Source organism: Triturus cristatus, chromosome 3_1, assembly GCF_964204655.1.
Source record: "Triturus cristatus chromosome 3_1, aTriCri1.1, whole genome shotgun sequence".
In the NCBI taxonomy this organism is placed as follows: Eukaryota; Metazoa; Chordata; class Amphibia; order Caudata; family Salamandridae; genus Triturus; species Triturus cristatus.
Genome location: NC_140583.1, coordinates 230,795,142 through 230,819,686, shown reverse-complemented (window position 1 = coordinate 230,819,686; position 24,545 = coordinate 230,795,142). Strand labels below are relative to the sequence as shown.

The following is a 24,545-nucleotide window of genomic DNA, read 5'->3' as shown; positions in this document are numbered from 1 at the left end:
CTCCCTCTCCGCCTCCTCTTGATACTTGGTCAGTTTCGTCCTGAAGGCTGCACTCGCACCACCAGAAGGGGCCGCCATCATCGCAGCTTCAAGCTGGGCTAGTTCAGATTCCAACTTGCTCAGGGTATCTCTAATGGAGCGCAGAACCCCAGTTTTTAGCGCCATGCAATGACCCCTGGTTACTGCCTTACAGGCCTCCCAGAGCACGCCAGGTGAATCTACTGAGCCCTCGTTGAGTGCGAAGTATTCCTCCAATCTTTCCCGCAAAGAATGCTGGAAGACCTGGTCGCGCAGCGCACGGGAGGGGAACCTCCAACTAAACGGCTGAATGTACTGCGGCGGCGTGGATAGCGTCAAGCAAACCGGGGCAGGATCAGAAAGAGACCGCGGCAAGTGAGTCACCTCTAACACCGATGAGGGCAAATCTCTGGACAGCAGCCAGAAGTCCAATCTGGACCAGGCCGCACGATGAGCTGTGATACACGTACCGGCGCGGGCCTCAGGGTGCAGTGTCCTCCAGGAGTCCACCAGCCCTGCCTCTTGCATAATATGGCCAAGCGCCTCCGACGCCCTGGGGTGATGTTCCCGAGTTGTGCCCTGCCTATCTTTAGTATCTGACAGTACCACATTATAGTCACCTCCCCACAATATCGCCACAGGTCCGCACCCTATGCCACAATTCCTCGTAGAACTCTGGATTATCGTCATTCGGGCCATACACATTCACCAGAATCACTCTCGCGCCGCACAGCGAACCGACCAACAGAACATACCTGCCCCCTGCGTCCCTGATTTCCTCATGCGTCCTCCAGTGAAGCCCCTTTCTGATAAGTATCGCCACCCCTCTAGAGTAGTTAGAATAGTGAGCGTGGACTACCTCACCCCATCGATTGTGCCTGAGCAGCTGCGCAGCATTGGCCGTCAGGTGCGTCTCTTGCAGAAGGCAAATGTCCGCACCTTTTCTAATTAGGAAGGCCTGTATCAGTCTCACTTTCCGTCTATCATTCATGCCCCGTACATTCCAGGTAATACACTTTATGCTATTCACAGCACCAGTCGTGTTAACAAAGTTCGGGCAAGCATCAGACATACACCAACCCCCCAGTCACCCGGCCAATTCCTGCCAAATCTCGAAGCAAGCATTTCCAACCCAGCGGGTCTCAACATATGGGGGCGGCCATGCCTTTATCTCCTTTTTTTAAGGTAGGTACGATGACAGCTTCCTGCCAGGTCTTAACCAGGGGGCCTGTAATTGCCCTTTTTATAACACTTGCAATTGGAGGTGCCCAGAATTTGGGGAAAGATTAAAACAGTTCTGAGGGGATTCTGTCAGGGCCCGGGGTGGCAGCTTTCGATGGCAGGATTATATCTGGTATTTTTATGGAATTGCTTAATTGGATTGCAGATCACTATCATATTAGGGCCTGTAATCAGAGTCTGCTCTTTCGGGCCAAAGAGTTTGGAGAAATGGACCACCTAGTCTTTACTTGGGATGACACAGTCCATTGTTTGGAGGGTCTCGCCCAGGGGGTTCAGTGAGTTTACAATCTGCCAAAAAGCTCTGGAGTCTTTCGTCTCACTTGCCACTTTAAGGCCCTCCCAGGCCTTTTCCTTTATTTCTTTCTTTCTTTTTCGGATTGCTTCTTTATAGATTTTTCTAGCCTGGATCACTCCTGTTTGATCTCTTGGGCATTTACTCAGCGCAAGCTTTAAGAGTCTGTGGGCCTTAGAAATAGTTCCATCAAACCACTTTGGATTGCAACTGGATTTAACCGCACTCTTGTTTAGCCTGTCAGCCATACAGTTATTCAACCTGGTGTATAAAGTTATTACTTCTGATGGGTCTGTTTCTTTTTGAAGGATCTTATCTATTTCAGCTTGATTGTCTGTAACGAGATCTATATAAAATGCTTCCTTATCGATTTTCTCCCATTTAATCGATAGTCCTTTATTTCTGCTGTGTTCTATCTGGGGTTGAGGGATTTTTTGTGTGACCTTATCGAGCGATATCTTAAGCTCCAATATGAGTGGGTTGAGGTCACTTATGCACAAGGCCACAACTTTGCAAGTCATAAGCACTGATGTCAGATCCTTGGAGATTAAGACATGATCTGTTGTAGAGCTTGAACTAGGGCCATATATGCCGGGAGCTTTTGCGGATTCTGCGTGCAGCATTCTGATGCAAAAATTAAGTTGTTTGCAAGGGTCACTCTGGTTAGTGAGTCACCATAAGGATTGTGTTTAAGGTGTGGAAGTGGCTGATTAAATTAATCGCTGACTTCGTATATTGGGGATTCTCCATCGGTACACATTTTGATGTTAAAGTCACCTACCCAAATAACTGATACCTCCTTTTTGTGATTGCTTGTGATCATAAGCAGGGCATCTTCTATACTATCCACAACTTTGGTTTCGGCACTATCAAATATATTATAATAAAGATTTATAAGTACCAGATCAAATAGTTTCTGCGATGTGATCAGGAGGAGGTGATAGAAAGGTGAAATAGCCTTCTTGGATACTGTGCAATCAACCAGTGAGGCAGATATGAAAGTGGCTAAGCCCCCTTTAGCTCGACCTGACTTTCAGGGGTGCTGCAACATGGTAAGTGACAAACCCATTCATATGCGGCAGGTCCAATAGCCATGTCTCTTGACAGCAGATTGTGTTATGATGGTCAATTACATTGAGCCAGTCTGGAGCCTCCTGTTTGGCGCACAGGCCGGCCACGTTCCACGAAATTAGACTCAACGACTCGGCCCCCATTGGAAGATCATTAATAGCATTATGATTTGAGGCTGCTGGTCTTGAGTGATTAGCCATGGTCACAGTTGGAGATGCCCCATGAGGTAGTCAGTCCAGCTGCTCTAAGGGGGATAAAACATCAAACCTGTTCAATAAAGGTAAGTGAGGGTTAGAGTTGGATTGATGGGACACTAATTTACTGCTTGCATTGACTGGATCGGATTTATTATAGACATTGACAAGGGACCCGAGAGTCTCAGGGGGATGAAAGAAGCCCAGGGGGGAGCTCTGATGCCCTCCGGGGAGGAGGCAGTGTGGCTAAGAGAATGTAATAAGGCCCGGACTACTTTTGGGCTTCTAACATTGAGTATTACACAGTCACTTTGTGAGGATTTGGTAACAGAAACCCATGGGACCCTTCTTCTTGTGATAATTTCATTTGAAAGCTCACAGGACCATCTGGAGTGTTTCCGCATCCAGTGTCCACTGTGTTAATTAAGGAGGCATGTGGTTAGGGCTGTGGGTGCTCAATTTTAGGAACATTTTCCAGAATAATAATCTAGGGAGTACACTGGCAGGATGTGGGGACGGATATTATTTGACTCACTTCTATGTTCTTCAGTTGAGGGCTTTATCTCGCTTCTATGTGTATTTCGCAAGGAGCAGGGAGGCTTCTTGGCTATGGCTGCTCAGACCTGGGGGTGTTAGAGCTTTTATTGCTACCAGGGGCGGTTGATGACATTTGAAAGTGGTGGGGCGTAAAATGATTGGCATACTGCACCGTAGCGAGCGAGCATAGCGAGCGAGCCCGAACCACCATAAGGGAGTTTTGAAAAAAGAGAGGAAAAATGGGGCATTTTCAAGCAAATTTGAGAAAGCAGGAAGGTTAATAAAGCAATTGTGAAAGTGCAGTTATTACCTTAATAAACATATGTCATATAATATAGGTAGCTGCTTATCCAGTATATCCACAGAGCTTCATACCAGACTTCGAGATACAATGCATTTCTGAGTACCTCACTCACAGATGTTTTTTATTTAACAAACAACTAAACTGGTCACAAAATAGCAGCATTCAACATACATATTGTTTATTTTTTGCAAATGAAATCAGCACGTCTCTCTTTAAGAGCAGCAAACTTTTCAATTACTTGAATGTTAAAGTCTGGGATTCTTTTTAACTAGCTTGCTCTCTACAGAGAGCATTGCCAAAGCATTGAGTCTTTCCTCAAGCATGGTGTTCCTCAGGAATGTCTTAATCCTCTTTAAGACTGAAAAACATAGTTCTGACTCGGCTGTTGTCATAGGAGTGGTTATGACAATTTTTAGTAAACGCACTGTCTCTGTAAGTGACTTTTCCATATTAAGTTTATGTATTAAAGCGAGCAAAGACATGGCACTTGTGGCCTTCCGGTACACAGGCATTGCGTACAGTACAGTCAACTCAGTTCTCAGCTGCTCTATTTTGAGCATTGGATAAGCTTCCACAGCCTCATTCAGAGCACGCTCAGGGAATGATTCATTATATTTTGCAAACTGTTCACTTTGCAATAATGTGGCACTCAGCAAATGTTTTCTGAAAGAAAAACGTTCTTGTGCCTGCGCAATTACAATGTCACATATCTCCTTTGCAATTCGGACCAGAGTGGTGATGTTTTCCCTGCGGTTTGAAAAAGTAGAATGCTCTGGCAGTTTGCTGTCTAAATTGTCAACCTCATCTCTCACTTTGCTTATGCTTTGTACAAACATAGTGGTATATACTTGCACTTTGACAGTATCTATCTCTCGTGCTTGTAACTGATTGTATAACAGGTCGACAGCTACCATTATATCATGAAATAAAAACAGTAAGAACTGAAACTCTCTAGCAAAGCCACGGGCTTCAGTCTGACTTTTGTAATCAAACTCATTATTGGCAAATCATTTCTCAAGGTCCTCCCTATGTTCATAGATTAGGTTGACTGTACGGATGTTAAAGTGCCAACGAGTTGAGGATCCCCTTGGAACGCTTTTGTCCACAATCTCATGAAGTGCTTCCGTTCTTTTGGGGGAACGTGAGAAGAGTGCTGCCATGCCTCCTACATCCTGAAAGAAAATTTGTGTCTCGGTGATCCTTGATACTGCCTGTTGCATAATAAGATTAAGTTGGTGAGCGTAACAGTGCACATAATGAGCATTAGGGTACACATCTCGAATTCTTTTCTGAACTCCACTAAAGCTTCCACTCATTACGGACGCACCATCATAGCTTTGTGCGATGAGTTTTGTTTTTTGAGGCAGCTCTGGAAAAATTAAGCTCAGTTGACGCAGTATAGCTGCAGTAATGGTTTGTGCACTAGAGTCTCTTAAATGTGTGAAACCATAGAACCTCTCCACAACTTCTCTGTCATTGTCAATGTACCGAAACACTAATACAGACTGTGTTTTAGTGGCCACATCAGTGGTGTCATCAGCCTGAATAGCCACAAAGTCCGTGTTTTGCAACTCTTGCACAATGTGGCTTCTCATAATTTCGAGCATACACTCAAGGAGTTCATTTTGTATCGTTTTAGAGGTGCCCTTAAAGACTGTAGCACTTGCTAAATGTGCTTCCATTTCCTTGTCTATGCTTGCTATTAAATCCACAAGGCCTCTGAATATCCCAGGTTTTGAGGAACTTTCTGATTCATCATGGCCTCGCAATGCCAGTTCGAAAGCACCACAGAAACAAATGCAATCAATTATTTTGGATGGAATCTGTCTGTTCCTATCAACTGCTTCATTGTTTTTCTGTATTGTTTTGCGGGATGCATCGCTTATCTGCTGCTCAATCGGTGTGTCTTCCCCCAACATTCCCAGTCTTGTCAGGTTTTCCATATGCTTTCTTGTGTGTGCATGCTTCTTTATTTTTTCAGACAAATGCTTCAAGTCTGTTACTCCTTGATTTGTCCAAGAAAACTCACCACCAAACAGCAAGCAGGGGAAGCAGAACAGAGAATTTCTTAAAGGGCACCCTGTAAGCCAATCAGCGTTTGTGTACCAGGCGTTTGAGAATGTACGTGTGGATATTTTTCCTCTGTCCTGGGAAGTTTGCTGTAGCTTTATCTCAGGCTTATGAGGTCCTAATTGCTTTAAATGTAGTTTCTCTTCAAGTGGCCGTGCCTGGAATGACCTTGTAATCAGCTCTTGTACTGTATTCATGATGCCAATGCTGGCCTTACCAATATATATTAAAGAAACCTGTCAATAATCAAAGTACAACGTATAAGGTGCGGTGCAATAATATCAAATTTCAGTATAAATACATATATCTTGTGCAGTATCGCAATAAATCTACAACAGCTCCCCTTTGCACAACATGACTGCTAAAAATACAGCCTTACTGCCTGCTGCCTCTGTGTGCCATAGTGGTTGCTGAAGGCACTGAAACAGACACTGCTTGAGGGCCTTGAACAAGGCAAGGGATAGATAGTGCTGTTAACAACCGTTATTGCGCAAAGCACAGGGCTAAGGCTATTCGTAAATTCCATCCACTGAGGGTACAATGTTCAGAATGTGCACCCACCCCAACCACCATGTAGAGTGACCACATACATAGCCCTAACTTTTATGTAAAAAAAATATTGCATCAGTTTCCTTACCTTTAACACTGGTGTTTGCTGGGTCGTAGCCAGGGTGAAAGAGCAGCAAAGGAGGTTGGGGCCTCTTGTTCTTCGCCGAAAAATTGCCCCAAAATTTGGTAATGTTTCAGGTTGTCGGGCTTTACCAGGTGCTGAAAATAAAAAGATAATTTATTTTTGAAACACTAGGGTAATCAAACAAAGACTGGGGGAAAAAACATAACGCTCCAATGTTTGCATTGCAGTTTGCATGCAGCTCTTAGACGACAGCTAATAACTCACTGTTGTATGTTAGGATTTTAACTTACAAACTGCAAGTAACAAAAGGATCTCTCTAACAAAAGCAGTGACTCACTGACCTATTTACATCATGTGCATTTTGTGATCTGCATCAGGTACATGTACTTTGCAGCAGGCACATTAACCTTCTGCACTACCTTTCCATGAGTCAAAACTTCCACTAGACAAAACTCTGATCTCTCTCTAGGAAGAACATTAACCATCAGCGTTATCATAACATGTTTATTGTCTCTCGTTAGGAGGCCGCGTGCTAAAGCGCTTTTAGAAAAAGTGCTAAATAAAGGCCATCATAAGTTAATGGAACGCTTGAGTGTGCAAGGATGACAAGCTGAGTGGACATTACTTAATGCCTTGAGTTACCAGAGGTTGTTTCCGGCCAATAACTTAAGTTGAGGAAGTGCTACGGAACTTCTCTGGGCTTACACAGCAGGTTGTAACTTGCACAACATGTTTTGTGAGTACTGGTGACGGGGCAGTGAGGGCACGGAACAGAGCTGCATGTATTTGAAATGTTATGATTATGCTGAGCTCTTCCGTTAATTGGCCTATGTCATCTGGGTTTTAACTTTTTATGCTGCTCATCTGCTCATTACCCATACTCCCTCGCTGCCTCGTGCGCTCCCATCTCTCTCCCTCGTATCCTGCCCTGACCTGTACCAATGGTGCAGCAGGTGCAGTCGGGCCTGGGGCTCTGTGGGCCTGTCATTCCTACAGCTATGGGTGTGTTTTGTGTTCTTCCTTTAGAAGCCAGAAGCATTTTCAAGCTGGCTTGCATTGTCCACTCTATGTGGGGAGAACTCAAACTACACAAACCAGTGACCTCAGGGGTCTCCACACTGCCTCTGGAGCACAGACCCCCGCTTACCTGAGACCCAGTGCTTAAAAAAACCAAGAACTTTTACTTGGGGAGGCCTTCTAAAGTCTGGAACTCAGGCTAATTTCTCATAGTCCAGCGCCTATGCCAATCTGGGCCAAATTCAAAGCCAACAATGACTTCACCTATATGTCCTGCCTCCCCGGTCGAATGGTCGCTTATTCCTGCACCTTATGGTATGTTTCAATTGATGTGTAGGAACTTAGTCCCTTATATGTTACAACTTCATTCTATGTCTTGACCTGTGCAATCATGTAAAGCATTCTGACATTCTTTGGCACTGTTGATGTCTGCAGATAAATACATAAAAATACATAATCTTGCATGGAAGAATGCAGCAGAAAAAAAGCCTACATTTACTTACTTCTTGTAACAAAAGGTGTGCCTCTTTTATTATGGCAAGTTTATTCTGCACCTGCCATGTTGGTTTTAAAACTTAGCTTACAGTGTGTTCAGAGGCACTTTGGGAACACTGTTCATTGAGAGACACCCACCAGAATAGGGCAGCACATTTATAACTATGACCTACATATCTATCAAGGACGCACTTTAGGAATCTCCATTATCTGGAACCCTAGAAAGAGGTGCCACATGTTTAGAATTCTCCTAACCTGTGAGTGCCCTCCTGAAATAACTCATGTGTTGAGAACGGATCCTGGAACAGCCTCAATTCTGAGAACAGTGTCTGTGACCTAAAGGTGAATTTGCTTGAATAAAGTGACAAAAGAAATAAGGACACAAAAAATCTATCCGCCCAGTTTCAAATACATTTCAATATTTAGGTATTTTCTTTCCTACTGGACACAAACACCCTTTCCGCAGTCATCCATTCAAGATGTTAACACCACCTGGGAAATGAGTCCTCCCTGTCTGAAAGAGCATCACTTAACTTGTAAAAAGTCACAGGCGCTGCGTTCTGCTCCATGCACCAGTGTTTTAATAACTTTTGATGTGTTTGAGCTGCAAATACTTTTTTGTTAAAATTTGTAAATTATGAAGCAGATGGAGGATTACATAGAAAGTGCACCAATCTTTATTTACTCTGTGAAAAAACAGTTGCCACTTAATTGCATAATTGTAATGGCCCGGGCTACATGCACATGGGCAAACCCACTCTTTGTCATTGCCAGTGACCTCACCAGTTTCATCTGAGGGCCATCGTGTGAGCCCCTAAAAACCAGAGAGATGCTTCTACTACACCTAAATTGAGCTTCAATGTCCAAAAAGCTTAGTGAACCCGGCCCAGTGTTTTTTTATTTCCACTCAGCACGTGCCACATACTTAAGAAGGAAAAGGACCCCTACGTCCGTTGTTTTAACTGAATAATCTACATAAATTATCCGGGATCATTAGGGCTTTTAGGCCTCTGTGTCCCGGTGCCACTGCAAAGTTCGGTGCCGGTGGACGTGGTCGGAACGGCAGCTCTGCTGCCTCGGTAATGGAGGGCCTCGTTCTCAGAGGGTTCCTCAAGGCCTTCCGAGCATGTCTCCATCTTGCTTTGGAAGGGGGGACCCAGGGGGCGCTGAGCGCGAGCCAGTCTCCCCCTGGGTGGTTTCGCACAATGGAGCGGCCACCCAGGTGCGGGGTAGGGGTGATTAGGGAGGTGTTTTTTCCCTTTACCTCTATTGGTTTCTTCTATAGGTTTGGCTACTGCCAGGCCTGGGTTTTTCTTTTTGCCACGATAAGACAGGTTTTTCGGTTAGCCAGGTTTTGGTAGGCGGGTTTTTTGCTGGGTGGGTGGGCAGCCTTGAGCGGGATGCCCATCCTCCAACGGGGGAGGTGGGTGACGCTGTCACGGGGACGGGAAATGAGAATGAGGGGGACCTATCAACAGGAGTCATTTAGTTGTTTTTGCTTGGGGTCTACATTGGGGGTTATGTTTTATAGATGTCAAGGAAAATTTGGGGATTTGTTTATCAGTTAATTATTATTGTGCGAAAGGTCACGAGGGGTTTCAGACGTGCCTTTTCCTGTATGTGGCAAGCCATTAAAACTGAGGGTGAAGACGCCATTTTTGCAGGCAAATAGCCTTCGGTTTCCATCAGTACAGGGTTTGCATGCAGATGGGGTGGATTTCAGAGCAGTGGTTACTGTAGTGTTTGGGCCTCAGGCCCACATGCAGATAAAGGATGGACGATGACACAGATTATATGGTTGGATAACTGGCCCAGAGCACATGTGCTCGGCCCCTTTTATTGCCAGGGTCACCTGACTGGTGACTCCTGTGGTGGGTGGGTGTTCAGTGTGTTTTACAGCATGCTGGAACACTAGACTGCTGATCGGAGGATCACTACATCCCTCCCAAACTTTAATAAAGGTCAAAACCAAAAAGTCAAAACCTGTGGGAGAGAACACAAATTACAAACAAAAATATAATTCAGTGATAACGATGTCCACGTAGCCTCTTCGCTGATGGTCAACTGCCGGCGATGGTATTCTTGCAGCCGGGACCACTCTGTCTCTTTGGCACGATGTCCGGGTGCTCTCTGGACGTGTTCGTTTGGACTTGCACCGTTGAAGTGTGCTTTACAGTCTCCTTCTTCCTGTACTGCCATCAGTGAAAGTGCAGATGGAATGATGGTGGACCATTGGTGTTTTACTTTCCGCTGTACAGTCCTGGTAGAGGTGTTTTCTCCAACTGGTGGTTGTCTTCTCACAGGATTCACAGTTGCAGGATATCCCTCTCACGGATACCCCTCTCTCGTGGGTGTCCCCTCTTACTGGACGACCCGGAGGCCCTTTGTTGCCAGGCTTCCACTGTACCGGTGGACTGCCGCCTTGTCGCTCCAACCGCATTGGAGGAATCGCTACGGGTCCTCTCTCTGTGTCCGAAGCTCCACCTGAAAAGGGTGTTGTTGGCACTAGGTCCTTCGCGTGCTACCTCTGTTCTCCCAGGATCTCCAGAGCAAGCTTCAACGGTCCGTCTCTCGTTTCGGGACCCACTGCCACCGGTGTCCCTGAGGCCTCTGCCCCTTGGATATCCACGGTCCTATGTCCGTTCCATCCCAGAGGTGGTTGTTACCAACGAACCGGCCTGCTCGCCTCTGTCTTCCCCAGGTGACCTTCCTGTTTGCACATAGACGTGTACTCCCAGTGGTGCTGATGTTTCCCAGGTACTGACTTTGGATGTCCATGCACCTTCTCACTTTCCTCTTCGGGTATTCCCCTTCCGGTGTGTGTTGTGTTGATCTGTCACGCACACCTCTTTACTCTTCTCCTTTCCTCTTCGGGTGTACCCCTTCTGGTGTGTGTTGTGTTGATCTGTCACGCACACCTCTTTGCTCTTCTCCTTTCCTCTTCTCTCCTTCCTTCGTCGTGGCATCGTGCCACTCAGGATCTGTCTTCCTTTTCCTTTCTTTGCGACGCGGTCCGGTCTTCTCGCCTTCTTGCTCGTCCTTACCAGGCTTCTCCGTGTAGCGTGCACTCTACACGTTTCCCTCTGGTCTTGTCCCAACACTAGGACACTGTCTTCCTTTCACTCTGTGACTGGACCGATCCTCGCGACCTTCTTTCTCACGATTACTTCTGATCTCAAAGTGATGTTGTTGGACCTCTCGTCCGTCTGTTTCTGGTCCTCTTCACAGACCTCTCCTAGGGTTCTCTTCGTTGACGTCCCCTCGGTCTTCTCTTTGCTCCCTCTCTGACCTCTTGACAGGTCACTGTGCTCTCTGACCTCAGGTAGGTCTGCATCGTCCTTGCGACCATCTGGTGGGTCGGCTTCTTCCTTGCGACCATCTGGTTGGCCGGCTCCGTCCTCCTTGCGACTATCTGACAGGTCGGCTTCTCCCTTGCGACCATCTGGCTGGTCGGCGTTTTCCTTGCGACCGTCTGGCTGGTCGGCTTGTCCCTTGCGACCATCTGGCTGGCCGGGTTCTTCCTCGCGACCATCTGGCTGGTCGGCGTCTTCATTGCGACCATCTGGCTGGTCGGCTTCTCCCTTGCGACCATCTGGTGGGTCGGCTTCTTCCTTGTGACCAACTGGCTGGTTGGCGTCTTCCTTGCGACCATCTGGCTGGTCGGCTTCTTCCTGCTTCTGGTGGTCCGTGCAACCACTTCTCCTTCTTCTCTCCGCCGTCGCATCGCTTCGGCGTGCTTCAGACTACACCCTCTGGTTGCTGCGTTGGACGCACTTACTGCACATTCTCTTCAGTGCTTGCATTCCTGGAGCTGGAGCCGCTGTCTCTGTGCTGCTGCTCACTTGCTTGGTGCTGGGTCCCTGAATCACCCTTGTCTTTCTGGTGGTGATATTGTCTCTTCCTGCTGCTGCAACAACCTGTGGCCACCAGGTACCGCTGCGCTTCGTTCTCACTGTGTTCAGGGCTCCCTTCTCGCTGATACCCTTCTCGCTGTCGGTGGGTTCTGCAGCTCCTGTTCCTGCGCTGCCTTTCACCGTAGACGCACTCAAGGGTTTTCTTGGCACCATGGGCTTGCACCTCGTGCTCTACCTTCTGTGCATCTTCTGTCAATCTGTCCCTGCTGTGCATTCATGTACTCACGATGCTTCCCTGCGCCCTCTAAACGCAGTGTCTTAGGTGCATGCCTTGCTGTCACTTTCCTTATGCGCTCACTTGAGATACCCCCATTGCATCAGGGCAGTTTCCCTGCAGTCTTCCTTTCCTGGGGATTACATCCGCTTTCCCTTCTGTACTGCTGACAGTGTCCTTTGTATGCTGTGCGTGATCCCTGGATTAGCCACTAGATGGCAGTGTTGCACTCGTTTTCTAACGTGATCCCGCCTGGTTTTGAAGACTGAGGCCTCGCGCTGTTTTCACTCAGTGGGAGGTCTTCACCCGGCTGCCACACCTTCTTGGGACTCCCCCATAGGGCACAGGCAATGCAGCCAGGTAGGCGCTATACACGCTTCATTTAATCATTATCTCCTTTGTGGAAATATTGTTTGCGCCCACACGATCGGGGCTGTTTGCTGCACATTGACAGGCAGGGCAGCTCTTCTATTGGCCAGAGCAGCTTCACGCCCGTTGCCGGCCTCACCTCCTGTGTCTTTGCCCTCGTGGCTGCTCCTGCCGCTTTCTTTCAATCTCCTGCCTCTGGGTTGTACGGGGAACCTCTCCACATGCGGGCACGGCCTCGCTTCATTTGGTGCTTGCCGGCCGCATGTGCACACTTCTCCTTGAGGGACACGCACGCCGGAGTCTGCTCTCCTGCCCCTGCGGCATTTCTCCCTTCGGCCTGTTACAGCCACGTGGACGGACGCTTCCTGGGGCATATGCAGGTAGTCAGGCACGACCGGAGGACTCCGCTTTAATACGGTGAGTCCCTTTTACTTTTAAAACCCTTCCCACCCCTTGCAGCAGGCCTTTTCTCCTCATGGGCCGCGCAAGGGGGGGGTTTGCCGGTTCCGCTCCACGTTACTCCCGCCCGCAGTAGCCTCTCAGTTCACACGCTTCGCGGGCGAGGGAAGGTTGGCGCTGCAGCCGGGGCATGTTTGTGCCGTCTTGGGCAATCTGGGGGGTGGTGGTACCCCTCCGATCGGCTGGGGGCCACGCTCTCTCTTCCTCGCGGGGGCAGGTACAATGGGCACCGCTTGTCTTCCTCGTGGGGCGGGGTGGGCTCCCGCGGACCCACGCTGGTGGTCACTCACCGTCGCGCTGTAGCGGGGTGGCCTCCCGCTGTAGCAGCGTCACTTCTCGCCGCAGCTCCCTTCTTTACGGCCCCATCTCGGCCGGCGGGTCACCTCCTCGGCGTGGGTGGGCTCTGCTGATGCGGGGTGGGCACCCGCTTGGCTATCCTCCCGCTCGCGCAACTCCTCACCTCCGGCGGGCCCGTTCATCCACGCGGGTGGGCTCCGCGTGGTCCTTCACCCATGCTGGGCACTCCGTGGCGGCCGATGCGGGTGGGCTCTGATCGGCTCGCACTTCTCCACCAGGGGCACAGCGGCAGGCTCGACGGGGTCGGGGTGGGCACCCGACTTCCTCTTGCGGGGTCACGGCGTCACGGTCGATGCGGGTGGGCTCCGCTCGGCTTGCTCTATTCCCCACGGCACTACCACGTGGGGGCCGACTTTAGCAGGCGCATGAGGTGCGGGATGGGCTCACGGTCACCTCGCTTTCACTCTGGGCACTTTGCACGCCCGCAGGTCTTCGCGGCGGTGCGGGTGGGCTCCCGGTCACCGTCTCATGCCCGGGCTCTTCCATGCCCCGCAGGCGATTAGCCATCTTTCGCCAATTCTCAGGGGGTGCCCCTCGTACAAGCATCTCTCCCCCTCACCACCTTCCAAAAGGCGGCTGCACGCGCGGGATTCACCCGCTTGTCGCCATTGTAGTGTTTGGGCCTCAGGCCCACATGCAGATAAAGGATGGACGCCGACACAGGTTATATGGTTGGATAACTGGCCCAGAGCACGTGCGCTCGGCCCCTTTTATTGCCAGGGTCACCTGACTGGTGACTCCTGTGGTGGGTGGGTGTTCAGTGTGTTTTACAGCATGCTGGAACACTAGACTGCTGATCGGAGGATCACTACAGTTACCATCAGTTGTCGTGACTCTCCGATGCGCAGCGTTTCTCCTCTACGTGCTTCAGATGAAGACTGCGGGGGATGGCTGAGCAAATAAGGCACCCTCCTTGAATCGAACACCTTTCCTCACACTCTCTGCCACAGCGCCTCTGAGTCACTTTTACATACACCACCAGTACAGACTCCCCTCGGGTGCAATAGATGTGCTCTCTACAACGCAATAAGGAGTCCCTTACAAAATTGGATTTCGATAATGGCCCCTATATTCCTACTTATACAGATTTTAGCAAACACGAACATTTGGACAGATATATTTATTTCTTTGCAGTTACTTTGAGCGCTTAAACAAATCAGTATATCTGATACGGTGTCATTTACTGTTTACAGGTTACTGTAATGTTAATCTCATTATCAGGCTCGTTTAAAAAACGATTGAGGCAATGACCCCTGCCACTTTCCGTAGGAATAGCTGAAACACCGTATGGTCGATAGCAATAGTCCAGTTTCATTTAAAAAGACGGTGTGTGCGTATTGGGTGGTGGGTAATACACGTGAATCATTAACGCTGCACGCATGGTGGATGTCTGAGACGCCGGCTTTAAGGCCTTCAAGGCGGTGGTTTGTGTGACATAAATAACTGGTGCTCAAGTTTGCGCGCTCGCCGCGCTATTGACACTGCATAAATTAAAATATACATATTGTAAAGGAGTAAAGCAATTAAGCAAAGAGTCATAGATTGTCATAATAATTTCGACTCTAATTATTTCCACTCTTACTTTTCTTAGGATCTAGTATGAATGTATCTACGACTTCGAGTCGACGTGTACGACACACGAGGACGACACTTGTGTACCACGAAGAACCAGCCTCCTGTGTATTTCCAGAAAGATTATTAATATTACGGGTGTAAGTTAGGCTGCGTTTGACCTGCTTTGATAGGCACGCCTGCTATGGGGCCTCGCGAGGCCGTTGCGAAGAATACCTTTTCTTAAATGTTGAAATTGAAGAAGCAGACGAGGGAGAAAAGGTATTTTAAGTAGGTAGGTTTAATCTTCAGATAATGACAGCATAACACAGGAGCACGTCTGTTCTGATGGAGGTCCACCTGCTGAATGCCTGTTTCAGCAGTTGGAATTTCTAACAAGAACAGACATCACAAGAGATGCACCTTTGAAGGTAAACATACCTTGAAAGTGTGCACGCCATAGAATACCATAATGACAAATGAGGATAATAAACATAAAAGAGGAACAGCGTTTAAAGAGACATGGAGGAAAACAGTTCATTACATCATCTCCCTTTTTTTTTAATAAAAGAAGAATAACCTGTGGAAAGGAAAGTTAAAACAAATAAAAATCCTTAAATTTTGTAGGAAAAGAACAATTCCTAGAAATTCTACTTGAAACTGAAACTGAGGGTGTGGGAGAAGTGCAAATGGTTTGAGGAACGGAAACAGCTGGTGCACAAAGAGAGGAGCTATCACAAGATGTTTGAGAGGCTTGTGTGCAATTCGAGGGATTGTCAGAAGGTGAACCAAGAGGAAAATGAGAACATGAGAGGTTGTCAAGAGAATGCTTAGACAAGTGAATTCTGTGAGCTTGCTCAGGAGAAAGTTTTACTATAGCTCTCTTATTCCACCATCCCTTTTTATCCAAAAAAAAGACATCCTTTGGAAATTTTAAGTATTTGAATTGGTAAAGAAAATTTAGAAGCACCTTTCATGACTTTTATTTGGATTCTTGATCATAACCCTGATGGAGCGGGTAGTACAAAATGTTGTATACCTCCCCTATTCTGCTTGAAAATACTAATTAAATAATCTATTAACTATAATATTATTAAATGAGTTTGCATGTTTATTAACCAACATTATTAATATTAAAATTACACGTGGGATTTGCATTTGCATGGCTAAAATAACTTTTATGACTAAAATCTGTACGCATATTAACAATAGTATATGTGGTAATTAGAATACTGCATGATATATGTTGCTTATGTATGTTGCCCAAGAGGAGGATTGAAAAGGTAAATATAATGGCTTTAAATGTTGCTATATGCTAGATAAATACAAGCACATAAAGGGATTAGTAAGGGGTTAACATTAGATTTATTGTTTCTATATATTGATTATTCTTTTGTGTTTTTGTTTTGCTTAAGTTAGCATTTGGGCCTAAATCCAAGATGGCCGCTGACACCACACGACGAAGTGGCCACTGTTCCACGAGGCGTGCAGTGAGCTGCGCAGGTGCAAAATGTTTCCTAAACCTCGCAGTAACCCCTGTACTGACTGTCCTCGGTCAAGGATGGCACATTGGACTCTTGCCAAACAGAGAACAATCAACCTTACAATAAAACCGGAACAAGCCGACTTGGGACTAACTTATGACCTCACCCCTCGAACTGAACTAAAACTTTAAAACTGACATCGGACGATTTCAACCAGCCAATCACGACTGTCCTAAACTATTAAATTGTATCATCTTTACTTTTCTGCTTTATAAAAAGAGGGTAATAGAATAGAAAGGGTCTTGATCTTCTTCTTCACAAGACTGCATGATTCGATTCCTATTTTCGCACTACGTTCCGGATGCTGCCTGATCATCTGATGACTGCGAACTTTTCCTAAAGCCTACGAGCGATGACAGATGCTTGCACGTCTCTGGTCCTTTGAGACATTTTTATGTATGAAAGAAGTGTATGGTAGCGAATGTCACCTGTGAAAATTTTGGTCTTAGGTACCAGGAGTCCAAAAGGCACTCTGATTACGCTTATTACTGGAAAGGTAATAGGTGTTCTCCTAAGCTTCCTAAAAGGATAAAGTAGAGGGAAGTGCTACTTTATTAACGAGTGTTATAATTCTGTAGTAGGGCAGACTGTTCACTGTTCTCGGGAAAGACAGAATTCTGTGTGAATGAACTACATTTTCCATATGAAAGTGCGTGAATGAAAAGGCATTCAGGTTAATTGTGAAACTCTGGTTTTATTTCTCAGGAGCATTGGGTCTCCAACTAGGTGTCTTAATTCTGGAGAAACGGTTAGCTAATGCTTGTTAGAAGGGTAAGGTAGAGGGATGTGCTACTTTATCCACGGAATTAACAATTCCGTAGTAGGGCAGAGGTAAGCGCTGCTCTCGGGAAAGACGGAATTCTTGTGAAAAAGGTCATTAACAATACTTGGTTAGCGAAACAGATAATGGTGGCGTTTTTATGTCGTTACTAACAGATTTGTCAGGAAGAACGTAAGAAAGGTTTGCCGATACATTTTGTAAAGGAGGGGTCAGTAGGCGCAGGAGTAGCGAGAAAAACTGACGTCATAAAGACCGCGCTGGGATTGGCTAGTCAGTAAGAAACATAGACGCTCCTGATTAGTGCGTTAGTGTATGGCGCTCTGAGAGTGGAGAATTACAGGTTGACGTAGATGCTCCTGACTGGTGCGTTAGTGAGAGTCGCGCTGGGATTGGAGAATTGCAGAAGTGACATAGACGCTCCGGATTGGTGCGTTAGTGTGAGTCGCGATACGATTGGTTAAAACAGCAGAATAGTCGTAGGGAAACCTAGCGATACAGAAAAAGACAAAATTATGTATTACGATCCACCAGAAAAAGAGAAAATGTCCTGGTTCGGAAAGATCAAGAGATTATTTAAAAAGGACAAACCGATTGTGACTAGAGAGGGAATACCATACTTGTATTTGGTTGGACAATTGGGTAAAGTATACAAAAGATGACGGAGTTTTGGCATTTCCGGAACATGGTTCATTTAATTTAGCGGTTTTGAGAAATCTGAGAGAGAGAATGATGAATCTAGAACCAAGACCAAGACCAACACAGTTTGAAGCATTGACAGAATGGGAAGATGAGATGCATGACAGAGAGAGACAGAGAAGTGGCGGAAGGTATAGGTACATGTTTGGTAGATCATATGGACAGGAGAATCACGATGACAGAATGAGGAGATGGCGAAGTGCAAATATGGCTGATGGTTTGTTCTCTCTGAGACATATTGAAGAAGTTAGTAGAAGAAAATGTGTGGAAAAGAGAAATAATATTGAGTCGAAAGGATATGGTGTGCATGAATCGGAGGATGATGTTCTTGATGACATGTTTTATAAAAATCCACCCCCATATTGACACCAAGTGCCCCAATGAGAGAGACTTCACAGAATATAAAATTTGAATCAGTATAACCAGAAACAGGAAGGAACAATCCTTTAAAAGAATTAGAGCAAACACAACATGGTAAAGTGGGTAATGAAAATTCAGCTGAACTAGCAAAAACCACTTTAGAACTCACTGAAAAGAATAGGGAATTCACCAAAAATTTGGAAGCCGTAACTGTTCCTGCAACAATAGGACCCGTAATGCCCATTTTTGGTAAACAGAAGGATAGTGAGCACTGTCTGACGATTCTTTATAACAGTAATAAACTAACAGAAAGGCTAGAAGAAAATATAGACAAGAATCCATGGAGGCAAACAACAAAAATTTCAGAACAGAGTACGCCTAAAAATTTGACAGTAAGTCAAAGTTTAATGGACAGGATAATAATGACGACAGAATCAGTTCCAGGAACCCCAGAGAGATCAGCACAACAAAATACTGATAAAGATAGTGTAGGTCCTACTTCATTGAATTAAGTGAATGGTTAAGGAGATTGCAGCAAAAAGATAAGGAATCCCAATCTATAGATGTGGCTAAACTGAAGATTGTTTTGGAAGAATTAACAGTAGGGACTATCCCCACGGAAAAGTTAAAAGCCTATCAAGACGAAGAATTACTATTTTTATGCAAAAGTATAACCTGGAGGGCAAGAAACTTACATGAAAGACTAGAAGAGGTGGCAAATTAAATGGGCATAGACTTCGAAAAAGTAAAAGCTTTACAAAAACCATATAGAGTAGATTTTTCTGAGAAAGATATTGAAAATCTGAATACCACAGGAAGAACAACCCAGATCAAAGACATAATCATTTTGTTAAGAAAATGGGGAGATGTAGGTAAATGGCTGAGTAGGTGGTTTCGAAAACGAGATGATGCCTTGGACAAAAGGTTTGCAGCTTTCCCCGTAAGAGAAAAGAAAAAGGTAGAACAGAATATCCCATGAGAGAAATTCCAGGAGGAGGAGGATATGTACATGTTCCTTGGACTAGACAAGATATTTTGTCATTTACCAATGATTTCCCTCGACTACGTGAAAAACCAGTCGAGTGGTATAGGCAAGTGGATAGGTTCGTGAAGCTATCAAAAGTTTTATGGATTGTTTTAAATAGTCTTTTTGACATAATAGTACCAGCAGATCTATGGACAGAATGTAAACTAATGATAAATTGGCCTACACAAGAATACCCTAGAGACCCAAAAACGGGAGCCCCTGACCCGGAAGTCATGAAAAAATATGAACAAGTAATTGTTTTCCTGAAAAACAAGGTACCTCCCAAAGAGAGTGATTGGGTAAAAATCGACAGGACTCATCAGGAAGCTAAGGAATCAGTACACACTTATTATGAGAGGTTGAGCCTTGCCTTTAAGCTGTTTAGTGGTGATGAAAACTTGAGTGAGAAGGATTTAAGTCACTTTGTATACAGATTTGTAAATGGGCTGCGTCCAGAAATAAGTGAAATGATTAAACAGCATACAGTAGATTGGCAAAATAAGAAACAGATGAAGTACTGAGACATGCAAGGTATTTTAGTGATGAAATTGAAGTCAAACAGCGTAAGTTGAAAGAAAAGGCTATGTGGGCACAAGTTAAAGTGGCAGAAAGACAGGAAGCACAATTGATTGAACCGGCAAATGGTACAGGTATGAAACTAAAATGTAATAATGGAAAAGGAAAAGGACAATTTAATATAGAGGAAGCCAAAAAGAAATGGCCATGTCATAATTGCGGAAGAATAGGGCACTGGAAATCCGAGTGTAAATTTCCCCCGAATACTAATAATGATAATGCTTAATTGAATCCACAGGTGCAGAAAGAGGTGAGTTGTCAACCACAGCGACAGCAGCAGGTTGTTGCCCAACAGAATCAGGCGCTAAAACCGCTTTTTCCACAGAGCGTAAATTCACAGAAATACAGTAATGAGACAGGATTCTACAACGAAGAACATGTAAATAAGCTGCCGCGTGCTAGCGCTGTTTCGCAGTATTGGCTAAAACGCGATGAGAGTGAGTCAGAAGAAGGTTATTGACGGTGCCAAAGGGAGGAAGAAGAGTGCGTACTTGGCGCAACTCTAGAAGTAGACCAGACAGGCCCTTTTGTGGACGGAAAGGTAAATGACGAAAATATTACTTTCCTATTTGATACTGCTGCTACTCGATCAACTGTTAGGTCAGCTGATGTTAAGAATCTTCCTCTCTCGGACGAAACAATCCAAGTGGTTGGAGTATCCAACAGACAAATTAAAACGTATCTCACAGAACCAGTAAAGGTAAATATAGGGAAATTTTCCGAAATGCACCGCTTTGTTGTGTGCGATTCAAGTCCTGTAAATTTGTTAGGGAGAGACCTACTGTGCAAGATGAATTGCACTATATTTTGTACCCCTGATGGTATAGCATTTGAGACTCCCGATGTAGACGTATTGTATAAAATGACAATGGCTAATATGGAACCTGAGATTACTGAAGCCTTTGCTGTATTTAACCCTGACGAACTACCAAAAGAATTGAAAAAGACAGTAAAAGCAGAAGTCTGGGATTTCACAGGAGAAGATGTAGGATTAATGAAAAATGTGGATCCTGTAAAAATAACAGTGAAGGAAGGAATAAGCTACCCAAATGTTCCTCAATATAAATTGACTCCCAAAATAATTGAAGGAGTTACTCCTATAATTGAGAAAATGGTTAAACAAGGTATTTTGAGAGAAAAAATGAGTAGTCCATGTAATTCACCAATTATGGGACTGAAAAAGCCTAATGGAAAGTTCAGAATAGTGCAAGATTTGAGGAAAATAAACACAATTGTTGTGTCATGTTGTCCTATTGTACCAAATCCATCTGTGATTTTGTATCAGATTCCACATGATGCAGAAAGGTATACAGTGATTGATTTGTGTCACGCTTTCTTTTCTATCCCATTACATCATGATAGTCAGCAACTTTTTGCGTTCCGTTTTGGCGAACAAATTTTGGCATGGTGCCGAATCCCACAGGGGTATACAGAAAGCCCCTCGATTTTTTATCAGATATTGAAGAAGTCCTTAGAAGACCTACAAATGCATTGCGAAACCATTTGGCAGATGGAGGACTTAAGGTATCCCCATCAAAACTACAATTTTGTCAGAAGGAAGTACAATATTTGGGCCACAAAATTGAAAAGGGACTGAGGAAAATAACTACAGACCGAATAAAGATAATAAAAGGAATGAGAGCCCCAATGACGCAAAGAGAAGTGAGAATGTTTCTTGGAATGGTTGGATATTGCCGTCAGTGGATAAGTAACTTTTCCCTGATTGCGAAACCTTTGGTACGACTGACAAGAAGTGATGTAAAAGACCCCATTGACTTAAATAGGGAAGAACTAGCAGCTTTTAAACAATTGAGAGACAGTCTGTGTGAAGCACCAGCATTGGGTATGCCTGATTATGAAAAAGAGTTTGAACTGTACTGCAGTGAAAGGAATGGATGTGCACTTTCTGTACTAATACAGAAACACGGAAAATTGGAAGACCAATTGCATATTTTTCAGCTATACTAGACCCTGTAGCTGTAGCATTGCCAGGTTGTTTGAAAGCAGTAGCTGCTACCTGTAAGAGTCTGTAACAGAGCGAAGGAATTGTGATGGGATATCCTGTGCGAGTGTTTGTACCTCATGATGTGGCAATCCTTTTAACCAGGAGCCGCGCTCAGTTCATGACACATAGTCGGCTGACTAAATATGAAAAAGTCCTATTAGGTGCAACAAATGTGAGTCTTACGAGATGTTTGAATGTAAATCCTTCAACGTTACTGCCTGATGCTGAGAATGTAGAAGTCAGAGACGGAGTGGATCATGATTGCTCGGATGTGCTCGATTTCTGTACCAAACCACATCCTGATATAAAAGATGTACCATTGTCAGAAAGTGACTTTGTGATGTTTGTGGACGGGTCACGCCTGAGAACAGATTAAGGAATTCTAAGTGCAGCATATGCAATATGCACAGTTGCAGCAGTAATGGAAGCATCTTATCTGAAGGGAGTAAAATCAGCCCAGGTTGCTGAACTTGTAGCCTTAACTAGAGCATGCAAGTTGGGAGAGAATGTGAGGGTGACTGAGATAACTGATAGTCAGTATGGCTTCGGTGTTGTGCATGATTTTGGTCAGATATGGCTGCAGAGAGGATTTCTGACTTCAAGTGGAACTCCTATAAAGAGTGCTGAAGTGGTTGGGAAGTTGCTAGAGGCGATTCAGCTGCCTAAGCAATTGGCCGTTGTGAAGTATGCTGCTCATGTTCAGACAGGAGACTATGTTGCAGTTGGTAACAAGTATGCCAACGATGTGGCTCAATACTGTGCTCGTAATCAGAACTCCAGCGACAGGGCGAAAGAAAGGGAAATGAATTCTTGTCCCCTACTGTTTACTAACATTGTGAGTACCTGGGAAGAAGTGAGTCAGTTGCAGGAAGAAGCAGGAGATGAGGAAATGAGACAATGGGTAAAAGCAGGATGTGCACCAAGAGAAACAGATCATGTGTGGATCTATCGAGATGGAAGACCAGTCATGCCTGATAGCATGGTGTCTGCCATGGCACGGATGTATCATGGACAAGCACACATAGGGAGAGACGCAATGGTTAGGTCATTTAAGCAAACATGGTATAATGCAAAATTCAGACTTGTAGCTGAGAGCCTTTGTCAGAGATGCCTCATATGTCAGCAGTTCAATCCTGGAAGGAAAACAGTTGTAAGTCTAGGAACGATAGGTCGAGAAGGAGGGCCTTTCACCAGAATGCAGATTGAGTTCATTGAAATGCCTCCTTGTAACAGGTTGAGGTATGTTCTGGTGATTGTCTGCTTGTTTTCTAGATGGGTGGAAGCATATCCCACAAGAAGAAGTGATGGAATTACAGTAGCAAAATTGCTTTTGAGGGAATTCATCTCTAGATTTTGGTTCCCAGTCACAATTGAATCAGATAGAGGAAAGCATTTCCATAATGAGATCATGAAATTGATTTGTGAAGCATTGAATGTACAACAGAAACTACATTGTGCCTATCGCCCAGAGGCTTCTGGCGTGGTGGAACAAATGAATGGCACCATTAAAAACAGATTGGGAAAAATGTGTTTAGCCACAGGTTTGAAATGGACTGATGTCTTGCCTCTGGTACTCATGACTATTAGATCTATTCCAGATAGGAACACAGGTCTGAGTCCCCATGAAATTGTCATGGGAAGAGCAATGCAACATGTTTTCATTCCAGTCAACAAGCTGTTGCCTATAACTGATGACTTGGTGTTAGATTACTGTAAGGGGCTGGCTGACGCAGTTCATTCTGTGTTTCATCAGGTTGGATCGGATGCCACCACCCTTGAAAAGAAGCAAGCTCATGATCTGAGCCCAGGAGACTGGGTGAGAATTAAAGTACACAGAAGAAGGAACTGTCTGGTCCCACATTGGGGAAAACCACGACAAGTGATTTTGACCACAACAACAGCTGTAAAGTGTGCTGGAATAAAGAACTGGATACATGCAAGTCACACATTGAGAATCCCAAATCCAGTGGATAACTAGGAAGGAGAGTATTTTGAAGAGTCAGAGACTAGTTCTGAATCTGATGCTGAGGAAACAAGAACAAGAGAGAATCCTGAAAGGGGGGAATCAGAACCAGATTTGACTTTCGCCCCAGAAAATATTCCCTTGAGAAGGAAATTACAGATTTCTGATACCAGCTCAGACTCAGAGACTGAACAAGCACAAGTACGTTGGAGAAAAGAGAAAAACAGTGAAGAAACAATCAAAGTAATTGTTGATAAGGAAGTTTTTGATGTAAAACAGAGAGAAATCCCACCTGAAATAATAAAGGTAGATGGACAGGTGCCAGATACAGAAAGTGAGGGAAAGATTCTTGCGGAAGACCCCCAAGGAGTTGTAGGGAATTCAAATACCCAGTTAGAAGAAGGGATAGTTAGTCAGCAGGAAGATAGTGTGCAAGAACCACGAGGAGGGACAGAAGTAGGAAAAATTAAAGTGGTGGAAAGTAGAACAGCTGAAAGCAAAAAGCAAGTTGAAACAGGATCAGAGGATAGTGACAAAGAGGTACCAGAAGGTCGAGTCTTGAGAAAGAGAGCATGGAGAGCTGAAAAGAATAATAAAGGAAATAATTCGAAAAGATCAGCAAAAGATTAAATTTAGCCAAACAAAATAAAGAGATTGAGATACCGATTGACACGAGTAAATTCATCAAGAGCAGAACAAGTGAATGAAGTATCTGGTCAAGAAAAATCAAAAGATGAGAAAATAACTACAGCAGAGGAAAACAAAAGAACGAGAAAACCTAACCAGAAGTATAAGTCGCCAGAATGGTCATATGTGGCTCTGCCTGAAATTAAAGAAGAGGCAGATAGCCAAGAA

The 24,545-nt window shown here is 45.1% G+C and overlaps 1 long non-coding RNA gene across 7 annotated transcripts in view; it reads right to left on the bottom strand.

Moving 5' to 3' along the window:
• LOC146859984 (uncharacterized) overlaps positions 1 to 24,545 on the bottom strand; it is a 566,738-nt gene that overhangs the window by 320,222 nt on the left and 221,971 nt on the right. For all 7 annotated transcript variants that reach the window (XR_014978752.1, XR_014978753.1, XR_014978754.1 and 4 more), the window contains one exon: positions 6,366 to 6,496. This is a non-coding gene — a long non-coding RNA (uncharacterized LOC146859984). The remainder of the gene's footprint in view (positions 1 to 6,365; positions 6,497 to 24,545) is intronic.